Source organism: Pinus tabuliformis, chromosome 1_1 (genome assembly GCF_031772625.1).
Source record: "Pinus tabuliformis cultivar Carrire ecotype Pingquan chromosome 1_1, CPIR1, whole genome shotgun sequence".
Lineage (NCBI taxonomy): Eukaryota > Viridiplantae > Streptophyta > Pinopsida > Pinales > Pinaceae > Pinus > Pinus tabuliformis.
In genome coordinates this window covers 804,246,929-804,271,754 of record NC_142297.1, presented here as the reverse complement: position 1 = coordinate 804,271,754, position 24,826 = coordinate 804,246,929, and the positions used below count along the sequence as shown (strand labels likewise).

The 24,826-nt window shown below is 34.9% G+C and overlaps 1 long non-coding RNA gene and 1 pseudogene across 3 annotated transcripts; both read right to left on the bottom strand.

Moving 5' to 3' along the window:
* Positions 1–21,533: 21,533 nt before the first annotated feature.
* Positions 21,534–22,335, bottom strand: LOC149216453 (protein translation factor SUI1 homolog pseudogene; annotated as a pseudogene). The gene is made up of 3 exons (XR_016250555.1): positions 22,120–22,335; positions 21,973–22,026; positions 21,534–21,861 (listed from the first exon to the last, which is right to left on the bottom strand). The product of XR_016250555.1 is annotated as a protein translation factor SUI1 homolog pseudogene (transcript).
* Positions 22,336–23,879: 1,544 nt separating this feature from the next.
* Positions 23,880–24,396, bottom strand: LOC149216452 (uncharacterized). Of its 2 annotated transcripts, none has more exons than XR_016250553.1 (3): positions 24,271–24,396; positions 24,124–24,177; positions 23,880–24,011 (listed from the first exon to the last, which is right to left on the bottom strand). It is a non-coding gene; the product is annotated as an uncharacterized LOC149216452 (long non-coding RNA). The 2 variants fall into 2 exon arrangements; XR_016250554.1 differs by having other exon boundaries at positions 24,275–24,375.
* Positions 24,397–24,826: the final 430 nt, after the last annotated feature.

Below are 24,826 nucleotides of genomic sequence, written 5' to 3'. Positions count from 1 at the left end.
CAATTCGAGACAATAAAATGCCAAAGAAAAAAATACCGGTATAGAAACAAAAGTCATTAGAAATGACAAAACCACATAAAATTTCCCATTTTCTAGAAAACGAGTTTCATTTCTCACGAGAATTGAATTGCATATATTATCATTAAGTTTTCGGGAGAAATTAGAAGATTGAGGAGGTCGCGGTCGAAGAGGGGAGAAAAGGAGAAGAACATACCCGATTGCAAAAGCCATGAACCAGAGAGGACCAGTCGTGTCCCGGGAGCAGAACCACCTAACCTTCATTGCAAACAAGAGATTCATTGCTAAGAACCTATGCTTACCTCTAGGAGCCAAACCCCAACACAAGAAAAATGCATGCATGGGACATTGATCCCTACCCATCTGGAGATTAAGAACCCCTCGTCTCCTCTCATCATCATTAACACAACCCATGCACGCAACCACCCCACTTACCTAATCATGCATTTGAGGGCGAGGGTCGAGCTGCCCTTGAACCCTTTCAATGATCATTTCACACATGACAAGAGTCCCGAGATGTAAAATGAGTTGTATTGCACTCTGATCGGGCAATAATTGGTGCAACATTTCAAACTATTAACATAATGAAAATTTACGTTTTTTATCATGTAGAGGTCACTATGTAGTAGCTCAAAATATAATTTTTCGATTTGTTGAGGAATTTTAAATTTATAAGAGAAACATTCATCATCTAATTTTTACATTAATAATTTACATGGAAAGAAAAATAAAATATAAATTAATATCTCTTTTACAAATTAGAAATTTGTTATTTATATAAAAACATATATGTATGCTTGTAATTTCACCAGTTATGAATTTTTGTAACATGTTGTAGTAGTTTGTCTGGAGAAAACATATCGAAGAAAAACATGTTGATTATGTTTTATGCATTCATACCATTGAAGGGGCTGCCTTCCAAGCCCGTCTAGACCCCTACCTTTAACGGCAAGGTGGGACTAGTTCCTAGGAGAATAGAGGAATCAAAATACCATTAAGAAATTTGATTTCATTGTTGATTGGGAGAGACGCCTAATCATCACTGTTGAAGCACCAGAGTTCTAAGGCAACTCTTGGTGGTTCAACAGTCCTCATAAGCACCTGAGTGATTCTTCCCAACTCAAATAGATTCATAACCACAAGCTTCCAGTGGGTTATTCATCCTCATAGGAATTCCTTTCTCTCAAAAACTAATCACCAACAATCCTCCTAGGAGGCATTTCACTATGCAAATAACTTCAACTAAATTCAAGAAAAGAGATCCCATTATGAAGAAGGTTCAATACTATGTCAAACTGTCTATGGGTGAGAAATCACTTTTCTAGGTGGTTCCACAGTGACTCAATCACCATAATTTCAACCCCAAGTAACTCTCGGTGGTTCAACAACCCTCACAAGCACCTATGTGATTCTCCCCAGTTTGATAAGTTCATAAACCACAAGATTCCAATTTGGATCTCTCTTTGTGTCTTTCATATGAGTCATGGATGACTTCCCATAGACCTTTCAACATGTTCTACTATTTTTCACATGAACCTCTTGACCTCCCTTCTTCATTTTCTCTCACAAGAGCCTCTCAACCTCCTCTTTTCTCTGTGCAAATCGGGTCTTCTCTCCCCTTCCTGCAACACATGAGAGAATGTAAAAACCATAGAATACTCTCTCCTTTCTTGTCGTTTTTCGTTGTAACCTCGTTGTTTCCTTCTTGGACACAATGGTTCTATTGTTCACAGTGGTCTACTGGGATCAATTTTGTGGACATCATAACCATACTATCTTGTCTATTTATTTTTCCATCATGCCTTCTCGCATTGTTGTCACATAAGTTTCTTATATAGAATTTGTGCATGTACATAAGTTGCATATACAAAATTTTCACGTATACAACATATATCAAAAAGTTGCGCATATACAAAAGATATACAAAGTATATGGAATATGTATATGTGCATCTTCTTTAACATAGATATGAAACTATGCATATATGGAAGATTGCTTCCTTACATACGCAACTTTTGTATAAACACACACACACACACACACACACACATATGGAAGCGTGCATTTATGAAAAATGGCTTCCATATATTCACAACCTCTATACATGCACAACTTCTCTATATGCACATAGATATGGAAGTGTGCATATATGGAAGATGACTTCCATATATATCTATATATAAAGAAGTTGTGCATATATGGAAGTAATATTCCGTATATACATAATTCCATATCTATGTATATAACATGCACATATACATGTTTATTTTTGGTATCTTGGGGGGTACTCCAAGCCCCAGGGTTCAAGGTTTGGAGGTTGGAGCACCATAAAAGTCATTTGTGGGATTGGAACTAAACGACGGAGTTTTGTACCAAAAGGGTTTGGGCCAGCATTTTCTTCATGTGATGGATGGAGATGATAGAGGGAGCTGAGGAGAATCCAATGCAATGAAAATCGCTGAAATTTGAGTTTTAGAGTATGAGTTATGAATTTTTGAAGATATTGTGTGGGCTTGGTTAAGGTCAGTCTAGTAATTGGAAACCTTATGATAGCTAGACAAGCCCTCCTCAAGGAATTTGACTACTTTTTACAATTTGAATACTTTAATATCATATTAGACATGTGTGAGATCATTCCATCATCCACAAGTACACATTTCATAATGAAATAACATCTGAAGTTGAGTTTCAAGTCAAGGGAGCCAAAACAACAAGGAATAGGGACCAGTTTGGGGGACATTTTTTACTGTTTGCAGGGTCGAGTATAAGGCCAAGGAGGTTGCATCTTCAGGAGAAAGAATAGGTGGTCTTGTGTTGGGTTAAGGTTGTATTCTCTTGTGAAAGTAAGTCACGGGTCTATTATGGAAATTAAGGTATGTTTCATCACTAAAACAGAGCTTGTGAGGAGGTGACATGTCATACTAGAGGGTTGGTAACCAACCTAAACATCAACACAAAGAAATAGTGACACAAGGGAGGAATGCCACAGCTGTAGGAGGCTCTTACGAGGTGAAACAAAGGGTTAACTGATCTAAAATGGGGTTTAACATCATGTTATACTTACAAGAAACTCCCACTCCAAAGCTTAACAAAAATATAATCTAGCTCAATTGCGGAATTAAGTACTTGAAATAGGTTTATGTCTTTGTTTATATTGTTTAAGTGCCTATTTGTTCATGCTAATATTAAAGACAAATAACAGTAAATGCATCATATAGACAAACACACATAACAACAATATAATCTAGGAGTTTACCCTAATATCATGGGCTACGTCTCCTTGATATCCTGTCAACTTGACTTGGCTCTTTGGGATTATGGTAAAAGCTTCTTTTACAAGTTCGACACTCAACTCCAAAGGTTTATAATTGAACCAATGGGCTTAGAATACCATATTATCCCTAGCTATCCTTACTCTACAAACAATAGGCTTCCTTGGACTTGATTCCTTCAATCAATGCACTAAGTTGATTTGAGCTTCTAGATGGCACCAACTCCATCAAAATTCTACAATTGTCTCTGGAACTCCTTCTTCTGTCTTCAGCACATATCAAACACCAACAAACAAACTAATCATTTGATCATTTGTTGTTCTGAAACTTCCCTGTAGCTTCTTGGCTCTAGAAGTCTTCAGATGCTTCTGGAAATCCCTCCAATGTATTTAGAAGGTCTTTTATAGTCATAATTGACTACTGGATCACTGAGAATGAGCTCTGGTAGCTCCTGCAACTGCCTCCAACCTCTAGTGGCTTCTGTACTCCAGAATCAATCTTCTTGGATGGAATTCTCCATGAAGATGACTCTTCAGTGTTATGGACTATTCCATCAGCTTCAGAAGGTTTGTTTCACTCTCTCTAAGTTTCTCGAACTCTCGAGCTCTGCCTTTGTCTCTTTGGACTCCCCATGTGTTTTCCATCTCCCCCTTTAAAACTACTCAGTCTCTCCTTTTATTTGGTAACTCCACCAAAATTAGCAACTACACCTGTCTTCGACTAAACTTAGCGAAATCTGCTAAACTTTAGCCACTCCGCTAGACTGATCATCAGAGGTAGCCATTATGTTACTACAACTGTTGGGTGCACATATGTGTGATATAACCCTGATGGTTAGGGACAATAAGCCATACAGCTTTTGCGGTTGGGTTAATCTTAAACCATCGATCTAACTCATCATCCAATGGTTGCTGCATCGTCTGATGGCCAACTTGCCTAGACAATCTTCGTTGCTGATGTGACCCTGCTCAATCCAACAGACATCACTCAATCTCATGCAGATTTCCTGCACGAACGATATCTAACTGAGGGTGCGCGAGAAAAGTATTTTTGCTCTGCTACATGTCACCTGTTGAATGGAATCACATGCCTTGCGTCGAATGCTGCTTCCAGCCTTCCACCCATGCGATATACTGTTTACCGCTTGGCCGATACTGCCCACATGCTTTATTCAGATTTTACGAAAAAAGTGCTTTATAAAGGTTTAGCATTTTAACAAAGGTTTTACACTAAACAAAGGTTTTTGCACTTTAACAAAAGATTTAGTGCTTAACAAGGTATTCGGTGCTTTAAGGCCAATATGAACCTTTTAACCTTTTAACCTTTTGTTCTTTACCTTTGGTCTTATCTCTGGTTAAGGTCCTGGATTATTTTCTAATCACTCCTCCCCATTGAGAATCTTTTGGACCCCAAAAGACTAATATATTGATCTGAACAGTAAATGAGAGTACGCCACCCTCTTCTTTCAGCCTCCATACACTTACCCTGCATAGCTAGTACCTCTGAACTAGAACTTTGAAGGTAGCCAACACTTTCCTCTTGTCCTCCTGTTAAAATTAGTTTTCCTTCAGAATTCATGCAAAACTTATGCTGAGAAGGTTACAAAAGGTAGTTGAGCTTTTCTTCCTTTATCATTGATCCAAGGTGGTTCAAACAAATGTAAGATTGCATATTCTTAATAGAAATTTACATTTGTACCAATTACAGTATGTTTTCCTGACATATTGTCAAAAAAATCATTAACTCTTGCTTCATCAAAAGAAACAAGCTTTACATCCTGTGAATCATCATCATGTCTTCACATCTTTGTACAAATGATAGACTAGTTAACAAGTCAACAAAAACATGCCTTTACAAACAATTGACCCTTCAAGTCAAGCATGTACAAAAATAACTTAAGGATTCTTTTTCAAAGATGAAACACTTCATCATTATCTCCCTTTTACAATCTTGGAGACCAATCGACTTTTCCCAAGTCAAGATTACATTACATGCATGTTTTAAACAAAGCAATTGACCATTAAGTCAATTACACATACATGTTCAAATACAAGGAAAATATCAACATCCCTGTGTTCATACATATAATGCCCATGCATGTATTTCATCCTTCAACTTTCTCTTAAGCACATTGTACTTAAAAAGCTAAAATGAATATACTTTTGCTGCAATAAAGTGAATCTACATACTCAACTTTTTCATTCACCTTATTGATAAAACCCTGCAACTTACATCTCATTAGCAAAGAAATGCATCAAATCAAAAGAAACATGCTACCTTAATTCGATAGAAACTCTAACCATTTCTTACCAATCCATTTCAAAGGTGCTTCCTTTGTCTACACATTGATATCAACCTATGAATCATTCTGCAGCACATCAATTATGGAAACTTCCTTTCCATTCTTTCCATTCTCTCTTTCCACCTTCTTCAGATTTTGTGGAAGCATTGTTGGATTCAGAGTCCAACACTTTTCAGAAATATGTCCTTGCTTATGGCAGTAAGTGCAATGCATGTGCATCTTCTTGACAGCATGATTTGCCTTGTCCAGTGGACCTTTGGCTTCTTGCCTCCTTTTCTTCAATAGTTTCCTATATGTGGCCATTCTCTTCCAACATCTAGAAACACTATGGTTATCCAAACCACAAAAGGAACATACAATTATTTTCCCATGCTTATGTGGAAATCTATCATGCTTTACATAATCAAAAGAAATATGATTGAAATTAGATTTATACCTTTCTCTTTCACCTTTATTACCTTCATGAGGAGGTGAATCGAATGAAGAAATGGCTCCCTGTGGAACACCATCAATCTCTTCAATGCTTTCAGAGCTTTTACAATCCTCTGGTTCAAGTGCATGCTTATGAACACTTTCTTCCTGCAAAGTATGTTTCAAACTATTTCATTTCCCAAGAATACAATCTTTACACTCTTGAGGTAGAAGACCTACAATGAAACTCCTTTTAGGAACTGTTTCAATTGCCTTCATGATTGCTTTGGAACTTTCTCGATAAGCTTGTCCATAGCTAAGACCGAAATACTTAGGCATTTCCTCAACCATTATTGGCTCAACAATGCCCTGTGCATGTTTTCCTAATCCTTTTCCTTCATAGCCCATTTTCGACAACAACTTGGACCCTATGCCTCTTGTATGTTTTTCAAAAGAACCAACATAATCATTTTTAGAGGAAATTGAAGAAAAACTAGAATTGTTTACCTCTTCTTCAAGTTGATACTTGAATAAGGCTTCTCTGGCAATAAGGAGTTGTTTCTCCAACTCATGCATCCTTTCCAGGTTCATATTTGCAATATGAATTTGGCTTTCCACTTCTTGCAATCTATCAGAAAGAAATTGCTTTTCTTCCTTCATGGAATTCAACCGCTCTCGAAGTTTGTTGCTCTTCCTTTCATCCTCATACATTTCCCTCACCATATTCATCATTATGAACAAGTCTTGCTTCATTTCTTCATCAAAGAATCTTGTGAAGGAGGAAGATTTTGATAACTCACTTGTAGAAGTTGTCATTATCGAAATCAACAAAATAACTTCAACAAAACTCACAAAAAGCTTATTCAAGAAACCTTTAGCACTCAAACCTCTTGTGCTTCAAATATTGCCTTGAGGTCCTTGGGGTAAGGAGAATGCCTTTGGCCTTTCTTCCTTCTTGTCCTTCCTGGACTCAGCTATCAGTAGCTTTCCCTTCACCTTTGCAAACTCAAACAATAGTCAGTCTAAAAGCAATCAAACAGTCAAATCCTTTTGTACTGTTTAAACACCTTTCAAGTCAAACAAGCAATATATTGCTCTGTCAATCAAGCAACTATGCTATGTCAATCAAGTAGCTAGCTCTAATGGCACCTAATCTAATATGGGGGTTTAAAATCTTGTTATGCTTACAAGAACCTCCCACTCCAAAGCTTAACAAAAATATGATCTAGCTTATGTTGACAATTACGGAATTAAGTACTTGAAATAGGTTTATGTCTTTGTTTATACTGTTTAAGTGTCTATTTGTTCATGCTGATATTAAAGACAAATAACAGTAAATGCAACATATAGACAACCACACATAACAACAATATAATCTAGGAGTTCACCCTGATATCATGGGCTACGTCTCCTTGAGCTCTTGTCAACTTGACTTGGCTCTTTGGTATTATGGTAAAAGCTTCTTTTACAAGTTCCAAACTCAACTCCAAAGGTTTACAATTGAACCAATGGGCTTAGAATACCATCCTGTCCCTGGTTGTCCTTACTCTGCAAACAATAGGATTCCTTGGACTTGATTCCCTCAATCAATGCACTAAGCTTACTTGAGCTTCTATTTGGCATCAACTCCCTCAGAATTCTATAAGTGTCTCTAGAACTCCTTCTTCTATCTTCAGCACATATCAGACACCAACAAACAAACTGATCATTTGATCATTTACTGTTCTGAAACTTCCCTGTAGCTTCTTGCCTCTTATAACTTCATCTTCTGTATATGCACACTTCCATACATATGTTCATATACTAAAACAACACATAATATGAAGTCATCTTCAATATATGTGAAAATTTTGTATATGCACATATATACATATATATGGAAACATTCATACATGGAATATTATTTCCGTGTATACACAACTTCAGTATATGTGCATCTTCTATAACATAGATATGGAACTTTGCATATATCAAATATTGCTTTCGTATATGTGCAGCTTCTGTACACACACACATATATATGGAAGCGTGCATTTATGGAAAATTGCTTCCATATATTCACAACTTCTATATATGCACATAGATATGGAATTGTGCATATATGGCAAATGACTTCCATATATATATACATATACAAAAGTTACACATATACATAAGCAATCTTCCATATATGCACATTTCCATATCTATGTTATAAAATATGCACATATACATAAGTCATATACTGAAGTTGCGCATATACGGAAGCAATTTTCTGTATATGCACGCTTCCAACAATATGCGTGTGTGTGTTTTTGTGTGTATGCATATAGAAAATCTACGCATATACAGAATATGACTTCTTCCTATGTGTGGCTTTTGTATATGCACATATGTATGGAAATGTGCATATATGGAAACTTTTGTATATGTGCAATTTCTGTATATACACATATATATGGAAGTGTACATTTTCGGAAGACGTGTTCCATATATCTGCAAATTTTTTATATGCACAAATTCTATACATGCCCATAGATATGGAAATGTCCATATACAAAAGTTGGCTTCCATATATATGTGCATATACAAATGTTGTGCATATATGGAAACAATATGCGGTATATGAAAAATTCCATATCTATGTTATAGAAGAGGTGCATAAAAAAACCATATATACTAAAGCTATGCATATACATAATATATCTTCCATATATATATGTTCATATACAAAATCTGCACATATGTGGAAGATGACTTATTTATCTGCATGGCTTTTGTATATGCACATATTTATAGAAGTGTGCTGACATGGAAGATGACCTCAATATATGCATAACCTCTATATATGCATATAGATATAGAATCATGCATATACAGAATATGACTTTCATATATGCACAACTTCTATATATGCACATAGATATGTAAATCATCTTCCATATATGAAGGCTTCCATATCTATGCCCATATAAAAAGGTTGTGCATATACAGAATATGGCTTTCGTATATGTGCATATTTTGTATATTCACATACACACACATATATACAGAAGATATATATATATATATATATATATATATATATATATATCTATATTAGATTTCATATACGAAAGATGGCTTCCGTATATGCTCAACTTTTGTATATGCACTTATATATGGAAGCATGCATATACTGAAATCATCTTTTGTATATGTGCAATGTTTGTATATGCACACATATATGAAAGCCAACTTCCGTGTATGCATGCTTCCATATCTATGTGCATATATAGAATTTGTGAATATATGGAAGCCATTTTCCGTAAATGCACACTTTCATATATATATATATATATGTGTGTGTATATACAGAAACTGCACATATACAAAATCTTCCATCTATGCACATTTCCATAGATATGTGCATATACAAAATTCACGCATATGAAGAAGCCATATTCTGTGTATGTGCATATTTTGTATATGCACACACACACACACACACACACACACACACATAATAGAAGCGTGCATTTACAGAAGATTGCTTCCATATATGCGCAACTTCAGTATATGGCTTATATATTGTTGAATTTCCATGAACTTGGGTCTAATAAATAATCTTAAAATCTCCAATGCTACAAAACCAATAATCTCAACAAAGCTACTTTGCACAAAGGAATATAAATAAAAGTAAATCACACATGGACAAGTATAGAAATTTTTTTACAAAATATTGTACAAATATGTACGACAAACCAATCTTCATTATATTAAAATATCTAAATAATATAACTGTCTATGGATCCCATATAAGGGATAATGGCCCTCAGTTATCCACAAGTACAAGAATGCAAGATACAATGACAATCTCGCAGTTCTAGTGCACAGTCACAACATCTATGTTGTATCTCATCCTATCGGCCCTTCACTTCCGTTCTTCTCTCTAGCTATCACTTAGTCCATCAAGAAACAACACATAGACTCCATTAGGGCTTCCACTTATCACTGTTGCAAGTCACTTCTTCTCCAATGAAAACGGTTTGGTCCAATCTTCTCTTCTAGGCTGGTCAATACCTGAGCTTCAACCTACCAATCTAGTAGCTTCTTTCATCCATCAAAGAGCTACACATAGGCTCCAAAGACTTCACCCAAACTTCAACTATCAAAATCCCTTTATGAATGTTTGTCAAGGGATACTTTTAGACAAACATGTTTCCCTCCAACAATCTAATGATGTCCAATACTTCTATCACGATGCACTGTGAAATCTGCTCCCAATTTGGGTTTTTGAACATTGAAGAAAACCCTAACACACTCTCCCATAGGATGAATAAATTCTCCACACATGGACCATCCACCTAACATAAATTCATCATCAAAATAACATCAACATACCTTCAAATATGGTGTACTTATGATATAGGTAATGTTGACTGGTTATGGAAAAAATGTGCTCATTGTTAACCCTCTATTTCACTTGCTAACAACCTCCTACAACTGTTGAATTCCTCCTTTGTGTCACTGCTTCTCCACGTTAATGTTTACGTTGGTTACTAACCCTCTGGTATGACATGCGACCTCCTCACAAGCTATGATTTAAGGCTACAATATACCTTAATTTCCAGAATAGACTTGTGACTTAATTTCACAAGAGAACACAACCTTAACACAACAAGAAACCACCTAGACTTGCTCCTGAAGCTGCAGCCTCCTTGTCCTTATACTCAAACCTGAAAACAATAAAAAATGTGCCCCAAACGCGGCCATATTCCTCCTTACTTCGGCTCCCTTAACCTGCGGCTCAACTTTAGATTCTATTTCCTTATGAAATGTGCACTTGTGGATGATGAAATGATCTCAAACATATGTCTAATATATATCCTCATATGTGGCTCCAACAAATTCCTCGAGGAGGGCTTGTCTAGTATTCATAAGGTCTACAACTACTAGATTGACTCAAACAAACCCACACAATATCTTCAAAAATTCATAACTCATCTTCTACAACTCATATTTTGACAATTTTCATTGCGTTGGATTCTCCTCAACACCCTCTATCATCTCCATCCATCACATGAAGAAAATGCCTCATGGTTTTGGCCCAAACCCTTTGGATACAAAACCCCATCCTTGGGATCCAAGCCCACAAATGACTTTTATGGTGCTCCAACCTCCAAACCTCGAACCCTAGGGCTTGGAGTACCTACCAAGCTACCAAAAATCAACATGTATATGTGCATATTCTATAACATAGATATATAACTATGCATATAATGAATACTACTTCCATATATGCACAACTTTTGTATCTATAGATATATATGGAAGTCATCTTCCATATATTCACACTTCCATATATATGTTCATATAGAGAAGTTGTGCATGTAGAGAGGTTGTGAATATATGGAAGCCATTTTCTGTAAATGCACACTTCCATCTGTGTGTGTGTGTGTACACAAGTTGCGCATATAGAGAAGCAATCTTCCATATATGCATAGTTCCATATCTATTTTATAGAATATGCACATATACATAAGTCATATACTTTTATATATCCTCTGTATATGCACAAATTTTGTACATGCACAAATTTTGTATATCAAACTTTTGTGACAATGTTGCAAGAGGGCAGGATGGAAAAAGAAACAGGAAATAGAGTATGGTGGCATCGTCCACAAAATTGATCCCATCATACCGCTTTGAACAATAAAACCATTGTGGCCAAGAAGGCAACAATGAGGTTATAACAAAAAACGAAGGGGAAGGAGAGAGTATTATGTGGTTTTTACATTCTCTCATGTGCTGCCGGAAGGGGAGAGAAGACCTGATGTGCACATAGAAAAGATGAGGTCGAGAGGCTCCTATGAGAGAACAAGAATAAGGAAGGTCAAGAGACTCATGTGGAAAAGAATATAACATGCTGAAAGGCCCGTGGGAAATCATCCATGACTCATAGAAAGACACAAAGAGAGAACCGAACTGGAAGCTTATGGTTTATGAACTTGTCAAATTGGGGAGAATCACATAGGTGCTTGTGAGGGTTGTTGAACCACTAAGAGTTCCTTGGGGTTGAAACTGTAATGATTGACTCACTGTGGAACCACCTAGAAAAGTGATTGCTCACCCATAGATAGTTTGACCATAGGATTGAACCTTCTTGATAATGGGCTCTCTTCTCTTGAAAGTGAGATGAAGTTCTTTGCATAGTGAAATGCCTCCCAGGAGGCTTGCTAGTGATTGGTTTTTCAGAGAAAGGCCTGCTTATGAGGCTGAAGAATTCACTGGAAGCTTGTGGTTGATGAACCTATTTGATTTGGGAAGAATCACTCAGGTGCTTATGAGGAAACTTGAACCACTAGGAGGTGCCTTAGAATTCTCGTCCTTCAACAACGATGCTTAGGTGGTTCTCCCAATCAACAATAACAAATTTCTTAATGGTATTTTGATCCGTCTATTCTCCTCGACACTAGTCCCACCTTGATGTTAGAGGTCGGTGTCTACACAACCTTGGATGTCAGCCCCTTTAATGGTACGAATGCATAAAACATAATCAACATGTTTTTCTTCAATATGTTTTGTCTAGACAAACTAATACAACATGTTACAAATATGCATAATTGAACTAATACAACATGTCACAAATATTCATAATTGGTGAAATTGCAAGCATACATATATGTGTTTATATAAATAACAAATCTGTAATTTGTAAAAGAGATATTAATTTATATTTTATTTTTCTTGCCACATAAATTATTAATGTGAAAATCCAATGATGAATGTTTCTCTTATAAATTTAATATTCCTTGAAAAATCAAAAAAATTATCTTTTGAGCTACGAGATAGTTACCTTGAGAGATTATATTTTGAGTTACTTCATAGTGAGCTCTACTTGGTAAAAAATATAAATTTTCATTATGTTAATAGTTTTAAATGTTGCATCAATTCTTTATAGATAACTTTTGGTTTTTTCTAATTTTATTAATTTAAAAATAAAAAACAATCAATTTTCTTTTTGAAATTAACCTCACAATTGTATTCCTTGTCCACAATTTTTAAGTATTTATTTCTCATTTAAGTGGAAATATTGCAGCAATACAAACAATTATCTTATACTTTCTTCTTAAAAAGAATTCAAAATCCATATAATTATGGAAAAAATAATTATATATATATATATATATATATATATATATATATATATATATATATATATATATATATATATATATATATATATATCTGTGTGTGCAATTTTCTACATTCCATATTTAATATAGATTTGTTTTATAGATATTTTAAAATATCTATAAAACATTTAATATGTGAAACAACATACCATGAAATTTTATTAATTTAGATGTAAAATACAAAATCCATCCTAGTTTACAAAATATAATAATATAAATTTTCTAAAAACATTATCATTACATTTATTTTAATTCATAATTTATATAAAAAAAATTATAAAGAAATATAATAAACATATCCATATCATTTGTCAAAATAAATACATTTCTCAATTAAAAACTAAAAGAAAAAAAATAAGAAAAGGATATATATATGTGTGTATGAGAGGTGTCCATATCTAATATAATTAAATCTACACCTTTATTTACTTTAATTCATAACTTAGTTGCCTTAAATACTAAGTAAATTATTTATTGATTAATTATAATAAGACATTAAAAAAAAGAGTAGAAATTGGTTGTCTATGAGCTTCCAAGAAATAATCTACAACTATATTCGCTAAGAGTGCTTTTTCAAAGTCAAGTCATTACAACAATATTCATCAAAATAACAATAATAATAGTTTTACTCAAACAGATAAGATAATGCCAATTGAATATTCATTTCTAATAAAATATTAAAAAATATAACATAATTATTATACGTATTCATGAAATATATCTATTAATTATCATTTCTTATTCCTTACCTGGAACATAATTAAAAATTACGAAATATCTCATTAATCTAAATACAATTTTAAACTATGCTCGTTATTAAAGAAAAATATAAAACTTGAAATAAAATTTTAAATTAATTTTAATTCTTTATATTAAATTTAATTAAAAGTAAAAATAACGAAACAACTCTTAACCTCAATAACATTTTATACCATGCTATTATTTGAAAAAAAAAAGGAAGAACATGGTGAGAAATTTCATTTAAGAAAAAAAAGACTTAACCCAATGTTTTACCTATTCAAATAAGTGATACAATGAAGCCACCATTGAGTGGAAATGTAAGATTAATGTAATCTTTCCAAGATAAACATTTTTGTCAATATGTCAAGACTAAACATACACAACAAGCATTAAATGTGATTTATCTAAAGCCATTCTAAATATGTAATGGAATTTTCATCATATCGTATTCCTCTCTCAGTTAGGATAGTCATTGTTTTTAAATAGATCTTTAACAATGTATATACTAGCATTTGCACCAAATGTTGCAAAGGAAACGCCGTAAGGCATAAAATGCGGAAATCCATTATCCATGCAGTGTGTGTGTTATGTCAATGACCTAAATATCAACATATCTATTCACTTTTTCTAAATGTTGTAAACAACCAGAATTATAGAAATATTCTTAAATGTGTACCAATATTTATAGGGACACTCCCTCTACCTTAAGATTTTTGGTTGCGGCTTCAGCATTGGAAGTCTTGAGATTTACCAAAGCTTCAATTCTTGCTTCTTCTAGCTGATGTCTGAAATTTACCGAAAACTTGAATGCTCACAAATTTTGTTGTGAGAATTATAGATAACAAATGCTAGCAATCTATTAATTTAGAAAAATATTTGTCAGAGATAAAGGCCTTATCGTAAATAAACATGTTTATGAATACATAGCATTGTAGGCTAGAGCTCATTTCAACTTTAAAAACTAGAAAAAGAAAAAGGAGAAAACATAAAAGAAATTTCACAGAATTGTAATACAATATTTTAAATGCATTAACACTTAGCTAATGATATGCTCAAGGAGACTTGGAAGGTCCAAGTAGAAGACAAAGCCTGAGGCATAATTCTCTGGGGTTTTGTGGCTCGTTCCTATGGAAGTAAGTGTGAAGTCTGAGGCATATTACTCTGTGAAATAATGAGAAGTGGAACCATGTGAAGTTTGAGGCTTTTATTTTGAAATATAGTGCTAAGTTCCATGGCATAATTTGAGGCTGAGGCAGCGGGAAAAATTCAGCTTTTGGAGAACTGAAGCAGACCTCCTTTATGGACAGATTTGGAAGCATTTTCTCTTGGTATGCTCGAAGGTTGACTTGGCACTTGGAGGTTGGAGATTGGTTATCTTAGCTACTTTACTGGTTGGTTTGTATGGAGTGGGGTTTTCCCATGTAACTTCTTGTGTGGCTGTCTCTTCATGTTTTTCTGTTGTACTTCTCTGTATAATTGTTTTATGTTGCATAATAAATAAGAGAAAATATCAACCTGAGTGTAAAATCATAACAAACAATTATCGAGTTAAGAGAACTACCAAAATTCAACAGGTAAGCTGTCCTGTGGCAAATTGAATTGATTTAAGTGAAGGTTCTCTTCTCAGCAGGTGGCACAATATCTGTTGGGGAGATCTAGAAAAGAAAGGTGGGACACGATCATTTGGGTCGGTGTATTCTTTGTGAGTCCTCAGACCTTTGAAGAGCCCAGATAATAAATAATCACCAAGTTGAGATACGCAAGTAGCCCTTTCATACTTCAACAACAGACTGGCTATTCTTATACTCGCAGATAGAAAAGTGACGCAGATATTTCTGGGAAATTGACATGTCAAAGTAAGCAAATACAGAAGGTGGAAGCAAACTGTATGATACTCTATGAGCTGGCTCTAGCCCTAGCCAGAAGCTCACACTTAAATGAAGACACTTCACATTCTAGGGTCATCCCTCAAAAGGCATCCATTCGCTTGGTTTGTATTGTAGTGAAGGATGAGGGAACTGTTCAGCAAACTTCTCGTGACATGGAGATCAGAAATACAGCTCTGGAATTCAATCTTCCGGTAGCCATCAAGCAAGAAACCCTTGGCAGACATGATTTCATTTAAGCTCAGGTTTTTATTATTTATTGCAAAGTAGTTTTTTTACCAGTTCAGTATGCTAGACATTGTACCTGTTGGCTTTACATCTATACCTCGAGAAAGGTAAGAATAGACAACGAATTTTAAATTTTGAGTCTTTTTGAAAGACAATTGTCATACCCTTATTTTTGTTTTGTTATCTTACTGTATGTCTTGGACACAGCCATTTTTTAATACAAATGATATCCTTTCCTGTTAAAATCAACTGTTACGACCCTTTAGCCAATGTAAAGGATCATTTGTGGAAGTAAATGGTACGTGGGTTGATTGTGAGTGTGAGATTAGTATATATAGGAGACACTCTCCTATTTATTAGAATTTGCAGGCACCAATAAAATTAGGATTAGTGTGTTTTCTCTTTACATTGCAAGTCATTAGTAGAAGAGAATTCTGGAATATTTGCGTTTTTACCAACTGAGTTGACGTTTCACACCACCAAGCAAGGGCCCACTTACAAATACAGTCGAGAAAACTATGTTGGCTAAAATGAAAGAAAACCCAAACCAACACCAAAGATGAAAAGTCAAGCTAAACAAGCTTAAGGAAGGAAGAAAATGAGAAACAAGAAGCTAAAAAAATTTAACACCTAAACAACAAGAAACAATTAAAAGATATAGCAGCTTTAGGGGATTGCTCAATCAGTTGAACCAAAAATCTGAACACCTGAAAGAGCCCCAAGGGTCAGCTCAATCATTTGAACCACCTGCCCAAGTATTGTTGCAGATAGGATAAGCCATAAGTCATATGATCAAATACAATAGAGTCCCTCAGGGTTACCAGCTGTGGTGGCTGGCAGTTGAGTTGCCCTCTATTTTGATATTCTAGGGAAGAAGGGGCAATCATGAGAAGTTTTCCATAGAAAACAAATATAGAAGCTAAAGGAATAAAGGCTAAACTTAAAAAACAAATTAAGTAAAAATATAAACTAAAACTAAGAAACCAAACTCTGAGGTGGCAGGTGTAGTAGGGATCCTCCTTGATCCCAAAGGAAATCAAGAACTAAGTTTAAGAAAAGGGTTTAGGAGAATCCACCAAACATCAAGCAGAGGCATGCCATTGTTTCAAGGGTTGAAAATTCCCAAAGCCGAGAGAAATAAATTGACTTAAAGTACTTGGGGACTCTACGACTATAGTTCAGCATATTCAAAACCAATCAAGCCCTCGAGATATGTGTCTGGGTAGACTCATTCGTAGTGCTCAAGTGCCAGCAAGGAGTTTCAAAAAAATAGAATTCTACCAAGTTTAGACCTTCAGGAAAATGAAGTAACTTTGATGGACAATGGAAAGTTATGCATAAATGGGCGAGCTCCAACTATTTCACATCTTCCTTTAACATTCAAAATACACAATATATCATAAGAATGAAGGAAACACACATATTCAAGAGAAGTGGAGGAGAATCATTATGGTGAAAGAATGGGCACTAAATCCCTCCCAGTATCTGGTAACCTGTCATTTACTCTGACGCATGGTGAAGTTTATCAATTCCGAGTGATGGATTGGAAGGCTGAGGGTGGGATTCTCAATCTCTGGAGAGGTCGATCACTAGTCAATGATCAACTGGACCTTGTATCCATGTGTTCTTTGTGGCATGGTTTTGGGTTTCTCTAGTATTTGGTTCCTCCGTCTGTGGCAGGACATGGTTGCTTTTAAGTACCATTTTCTCTTTGTTTTCAAATTTTGCAGTCCAAAGTTGGATTGGGTAATGTTGGAGAATGTATAATATTATTTTATTGATGTTACTTTTGAATAATTAAAATTATTATTGACAAGCATGTTCTTCATGCTTTGTATTGGTCAAAAGAAAAATATAGAAGGGCATGTTCATCGTGACCCTTTCAAAGGAAGAAACTTGAATTTTGTTAAATGTCATTTACCCTACCAAGTTGCCAAGTCGACCCTCCTAACCCTCATGTCGGCTCATCTTAAGTGGCACCCTTTCGCATGGCTTGGAGACTATACATATAGCCCTCTCACATTCCTCATTTGATACATCTCACACACATATTTCTGATCTCAGAGGCCGAAAACAGAAGTAAAACATATCTCTGATCTGCCCTTCCTCAAGGAGACTTGGAAGGTCAAGTAGAAGACAAAGCCTGAGGCATAATTCTCTGGGGTTTTGTGGCTCGTTCCTATGGAAGTAAGTGTGAAGTCTGAGGCATATTACTTTGTGAAATAATGAGAAGTGGAACCATGTGAATTTGGAGGCTTTTATTTTGAAATATAGTGCTAAGCTCTGTGGCATAAAATGAGGCTGAGGTAGAAGGCAAAATTCGGCTTTTGGAGAACTGAAGCAGACCTCTTTTGTGGACAGATTTGGAAGCATTTTATCTTGGTATGCTCGAGGGTTGAGTTGGCACTTGGAGGCTGGTTATCTTAACTACATTACTGGTTGGTTTGTATATGACTTGATGTCTTGTTGACTTGATTCCATAATGAAAGGATTGCTGGGTTTCTCCCCTTGGAGTGGGGATTTCCTGTGTAACTTCTTATGTGGCTGTCTCTTCATGTTTTTCTGTTGTACTTCTCTGTATAATTGTTTTATGTTGCATAATAAATAAAAGAAAATATCAACCTGAGTGTAAAATCATAACAAACAATTATCGAGCTAAGAGAACTACCAAAATTCAACAGGTAAGCTGTCCTGTGGAAAATTGAATTGATTTAAGTGAAGGTTCTCTTCTCAGCAGGTGGCACAATATCTATTGGGGAGATCTAGAAAAGAAAGGTGGGACACGATCATTTGGGTCGGTGTATTCTTTGTGAGTCTTCAGACCTTTGAAGAGCCCAGATAATAAATGATCACCAAGTTGAGATACGCAAGTAGCCCTTTCATACTTCAACAGCAGACTGGCTATTTGCCCTTTCATACTTCAATAGCAGACTGGCTATTCTTCTATTTGCAGATAGAAAAGTGACGCGGAGATTTTTGGGAAATTGACATGTCAAAGTAAGCAAATACAGAAGGTGGAAGCAAACTGTATGACACTCTATGAGTTGGCTCTAGGCCTAGCCAGAAGCTCACACTTAAATGAAGACACTTCACATTCTAGGGTCATCCCTCAAAAGGCATCCATTGGCTTGGTTTGTATTGTAGTGAAAGATGAGGGAACTGTTCAGCAAACTTCTCGTGACATGGAGATCAGAAATACAGCTCTGGAATTCAATCTTCCCGCAGCCATCAAGAAAGAAGCCCTTGGCAGACATGATTTCATTTAAGTTCAGGTTTTTATTATTTATTGCAAAGTAGTTTTTTTACCAGTTCAGTATGCTAGACATTGTAACTGTTGGCTTTACATCTATACCTCCAGTAAGGTAAGAATAGACGACGATTTTTAAATTTTGAGTCTTTTTGAAAGACAATTGTCATACCATTACTTTTGTTTTGTTATCTTACTGTATGGCTTGGCCACAGTCATGTCTTAATACAAATGATATCCTTTCCTGTTAAAATCAACTAAGAAACCAAACCCAACGCTAATTAAGAATATACTCTCAGATGCTCTGTTCTGTGTACACATAAATACTTGTCCAGAGAAGGATTGATGAATGTCTCTTGCTTATGTTGTTTGGCCGACCTCCAACTAAGAATAGCTCACCTTGGATTTTATAGCTTCCATTTTCTTTTCTGGTGTGTAAATTTATTGGTGGATATTGGAGAGAAATACAAGGATTATCTACACGTTTGTAGAAAAAAAACCCAAAATAAAATAAATCCTTAATCAAAAGTATACAAATTATTATTCTTCGTTTCCCTTAATTATTTATATAATAAAATCCAATCAATCATTCAAAATTTTGTAATAATAACAATCCTTATAGTTCACATGTAACTGTTGAGAAAATTTGAGCCACTAAATTACAATTTAAGTCCAACATAACCTAGAAATTCAATATATAGAATGCACAATGTATAATGGTAGTTCAATGCTATCGTTTGTTAAAGTCTTGAATGAGTAAACATTGCTCAACTGTAAAGGATCATTTGTGAAAGTAAATGGTACGTGGGTTGATTTTGAGATTAGTATATATAGGAGACACTCTTCTGCTTATTAGAATTTGCAGGCGCCAGTAAAATTAGGATTAGTGCGTTTGCTCTTTACAGATTTTACAGTGTAATTCATTAAGAAATAAAAAAATATTATAAAAGTTTAGATAGAACTTTTTTATAATTTGAATTATATATTTTCTAAAATATTTTTTAATTAATATTTTATATAATTATTACAATAAATAAATGAATGAAATTAGCATCTCTTGCAATAAAATAGAAAATGATATAATGCTTGTAAGTAACCAATCTAAAATAGAAAGTGATATAATGCTTATAAGTAACAAATTTATTAATCAAATACTAAAAATTCGTATTTAAATCAAAATGTGAGCCCGACAAATCTAAGAAGTTGTTTGGTTTTTAGAGTACTAATGAGAATTTTGTAAAAATAATATATAAAAGTTAAATGTTTTAAAGCCACAACAATGGTCATACATAAATGCCCTTGGGTTGTGTTTTTTATTTATGATGAAAATAAAAAGGACATATACAATGTAATCACATCATGATGTGATTTTGTATTAATGATAGGGATAGGGTTTTATAGATAACAATTTGATTGCATGATGCAGATGGAACTTCAATCAAATTAAAAAGCATTTTTGTTGCACTTCAAATGCTATGTTTGAGATGCATAATTTTTCATGTGACACCATAATTTTTTCCACACTTATTAGCAATATTAATGGCACAACATTATACATAGTAATTGAATTTGGAGGGGCCTTGGGTATGATTCCTCTGATATAGATTGTAAATGAGTCTCACCATGTGTATAGTCAAACAGGTCTATGCTTCAATCCTAAGTATTGTGGCATGAAAAATAGACGAAATCCATTATATGAAGATCATCAAGTCCATTTGGGATCTAAAGCCATTATGGAATATTTGAGGCTTTTCTTTTTTGTTTTTTTATATGACCACCATAGGCATAATCACAGACAATGCATTTGATTTTGAAGTAGATTTTTTAAATGATATGAGATTTTTTAACTCCTAAATTTGGGTGCAGTAAGTTCTACGACATATAAAAAATGTCGTTTTCTCTTCTTATTCTCGATCCTCTTACTCAGAAGCAACTCATCCCTCGGCATCCTATGACCCCCAAAATATATGGGCAATCAATGGTTCATAAATAAGATATCCCGTTAAGACCCATCCTTACGGTGTTTCCTTTGCAACATCTGATGCAAATGCTAATAATAAAATCCATCCAAACAAGTTGATGCTAATATCATGCAATGCCAAAGAAAAAACAGTCTTAAAGATCCATCTGATTAAGCAGACAAATTGAAAAATATGCATCCTTCTGTATTTTAAGATAATTCTCAAACCATAGCATTCTGCCTCATGTTGCGCACCCCCAAACTAATGTCTTGTAATATCATCAAAATAAAAATAAAATATCAAGAACAAATTTTTGGAAACATAATTTCGCAGTTTTTCTGATATTTATAATTGGAAGAGTACAGAGGTTTACAGACAACATATGATACCAGATTTGACTCAGGAGAGGACATTCCTTACAACGTTAAAATCCCTAAGAAAACAAAGAAAATAATTTATCCGCCACCTATACATGAGGCGATCACCAACACAGTAGTAACAGTACATATGTACTGTCAAAAGTACAATTTGAAATCTAAAAACAGCACATTAATGCATTTTTTACTGATCTACGTCTTCATCAAATAAGTCGTTTAAAATCCATGAATTTTGATCTTATCTTTCTTCACCAAACCAGCCTGCAAGAGTAAATTCATCAATTAGAAAAAAATTGTTTTAAACTAACAGAAACCATGTTTTAACTTTTAAACTATAAAAGAAGTTGCAATTGTGCATGGTTAGGAAATTACATTGACAAGGAACTGAGAAACGTTCTTCCTTTGATCACCTTGAAGCTGGATAACCTAAAAAACAAGTAAACTTGTATGAGGAACAATACCAGAAATATCTTCCAAAATCCCTAATTGAAATGGATCATAAGACGACTTGTGCAATACCTGCCCCAGCTCTAGATCCTGCACAACAGTACCATTGCAACAGAACTCTTTTTTGAAATCTTTAAGAATCTTATTATAATTATAATCCTTCCGAAGACCTTGAATTGTAGTCAAGCACTTTCTTCCATTCCTCTGCTGTATACGAACATGTACATAATCCTTTGTACCCGGTCCAGCATCTTCCGCTTCTGGGTCCTTGAATGGGTCTGTGACATGAAAAGGGAATCAGGCTTCAGCATGTAATAAGGGGGTGGGGCAGCGGGCCTTTAATTGTCAAACATTATATAATTGTCCTAGTGATTTCCCTTTTCACAGTCAAAATCTGGAACCCAAAATAAATGTGAGCATAACGAGATTTCATACCTCAAGAAAGAGATGACTCAAACGTGTATCATTTCACATCTGATAATAAAACGGGCCTTAAAGAACATGGTTCGGTTGCATTCAAAAAAACGCAAGGGAGATACCTCATCTAACTGAAATAAGAATTATTGAATAACTAAACCCAGTTATACAAGAAACATAGTTTTCAAACTATGGAATGCCTCTTGTGCAGGCAAACATGATTAAAAAAGAAACACACAACAAAATGCAAAGTTAACTTGGTGGATGGATAATTAATCTTTGCACCAGGGTTTTATTCTCTCGGTGATCTGGACCACCTCTATAGCACGAAACGAAGGCACAAGACCGAGATTAAACCCCCATCAATTTTAGCAGAATAACTAGCCATCAGGCCTGTAATCTAAGCTGTGAAGGAATTCGGTCATGTTTCTCCAATTACTTGTAAACCAAAATTCAGAGCTATTTCACTCTTGTGAGCCAAAAGGTTGTCATATAATACTGAGAATGTAATCAGATCCCAGGAATTCATACAGCATACAAACGCTTACACTGAAGTCAAATGTGAAGCAAATAAACCCTGATTTGATCTTTGTTCACAATCTTTAAACTAAACATTATAAATAGAATAAAAGCTACGGGGCATAAAATCCTGTCTGAAAAACAGAAAGATCGCCAAAAAGGACCACACACGCTGAAGCTTACTATATCCATACCCAGATAAAGCCGCCGTTAGCTAAGGCATCAGTAATAATTCTGATATTGGGATGGTGCAACTGAGAGGTCAAACATAACCTGGTGATTATTAGGAACCCATTGTACCCTGGATTAGGTGGTCTGTATCATCACTTACAAGAATTCCATCGTGAATTTTAACATTTACAAATTCAATCATAGCAATCTCAGTGACCCAAAAAAGCCTTGAAATCAACGGTGATGTGGGTACAAATACATCCGAAAAACAACGAAAAATGCTGGCAAAAACAATACATCAGAAAGTACCCTTCTATTGACATAATAGCGTCCAAACTTCCCTATAAAAAAAAAGATACATAGAACACAAGAGCACTGCAACTACCAACCAAATAATGGCCGGATGTTTTACTTTTCCGATGTCAGCACTTCCACAGAATTTTAAGCCCAGCAGATTAGCGATCCAGACATCATAGAAACCCAAATAACCCTAACCCTAACAGTCACTAATTCAAGGGACTCCCATGAGGACAATGAACCCTAATTTCGCAGTTTTTCTAATATTTATAATTGGAAGAGTACAGAGGTTTACAGACAACATATGATACCAGATTTGACTCAGGAGAGGACATTCCTTACAACGTTAAAATCCCTAAGAAAACAAAGAAAATAATTTATCCGCCACCTATACATGAGGCGATCACCAACACAGTAGTAACAGTACATATGTACTGTCAAAAGTACAATTTGAAATCTAAAAACAGCACATTAATGCATTTTTTACTGATCTACGTCTTCATCAAATAAGTCGTTTAAAATCCATGAATTTTGATCTTATCTTTCTTCACCAAACCAGCCTGCAAGAGTAAATTCATCAATCAGAAAAAAAATTGTTTTAAACTCACAGAAACCATGTTTTAACTTTTAAACTATAAAAGAAGTTGCAATTGTGCATGGTTAGGAAATTACATTGATAAGGAACTGAGAAACGTTCTTCCTTTGATCACCTTGAAGCTGGATAACCTAAAAAACAAGTAAACTTGTATGAGGAACAATACCAGAAATATCTTCCAAAATCCCTAATTGAAATGGATCATAAGACGACTTGTGCAATACCTACCCCAGCTCTAGATCCTGCACAACAGTACCATTGCAACAGAACTCTTTTTTGAAATCTTTAAGAATCTTATTATAATTATAATCCTTCCAAAGACCTTGAATTGTAGTCAAGCACTTTCTTCCATTCCTCTACTGTATACGAACATGTACATAATCCTTTGTACCCGGTCCAACATCTTCCGCTTCTGGGTCCTTGAATGGGTCTGTGACATGAAAAGGGAATCAGGCTTCAGCATGTAATAAGGGGGTGGGGCAGCGGGCCTTTAATTGTCAAACATTATATAATTGTCCTAGTGATTTCCCTTTTCACAGTCAAAATCTGGAACCCAAAATAAATGTGAGCATAACGAGATTTCAGACCTCAAGAAAGAGATGACTCAAACGTGTATCGTTTCACATCTGATAATAAAACGGGCCTTAAAGAACAGGGTTCGGTTGCATTCAAAAAAACGCAAGGGAGATACCTCATCTAACTGAAATAAGAATTATTGCATAACTAAACCCAGTTATACAAGAAACATAGTTTTCAAACTATGGAATGCCTCTTGTGCAG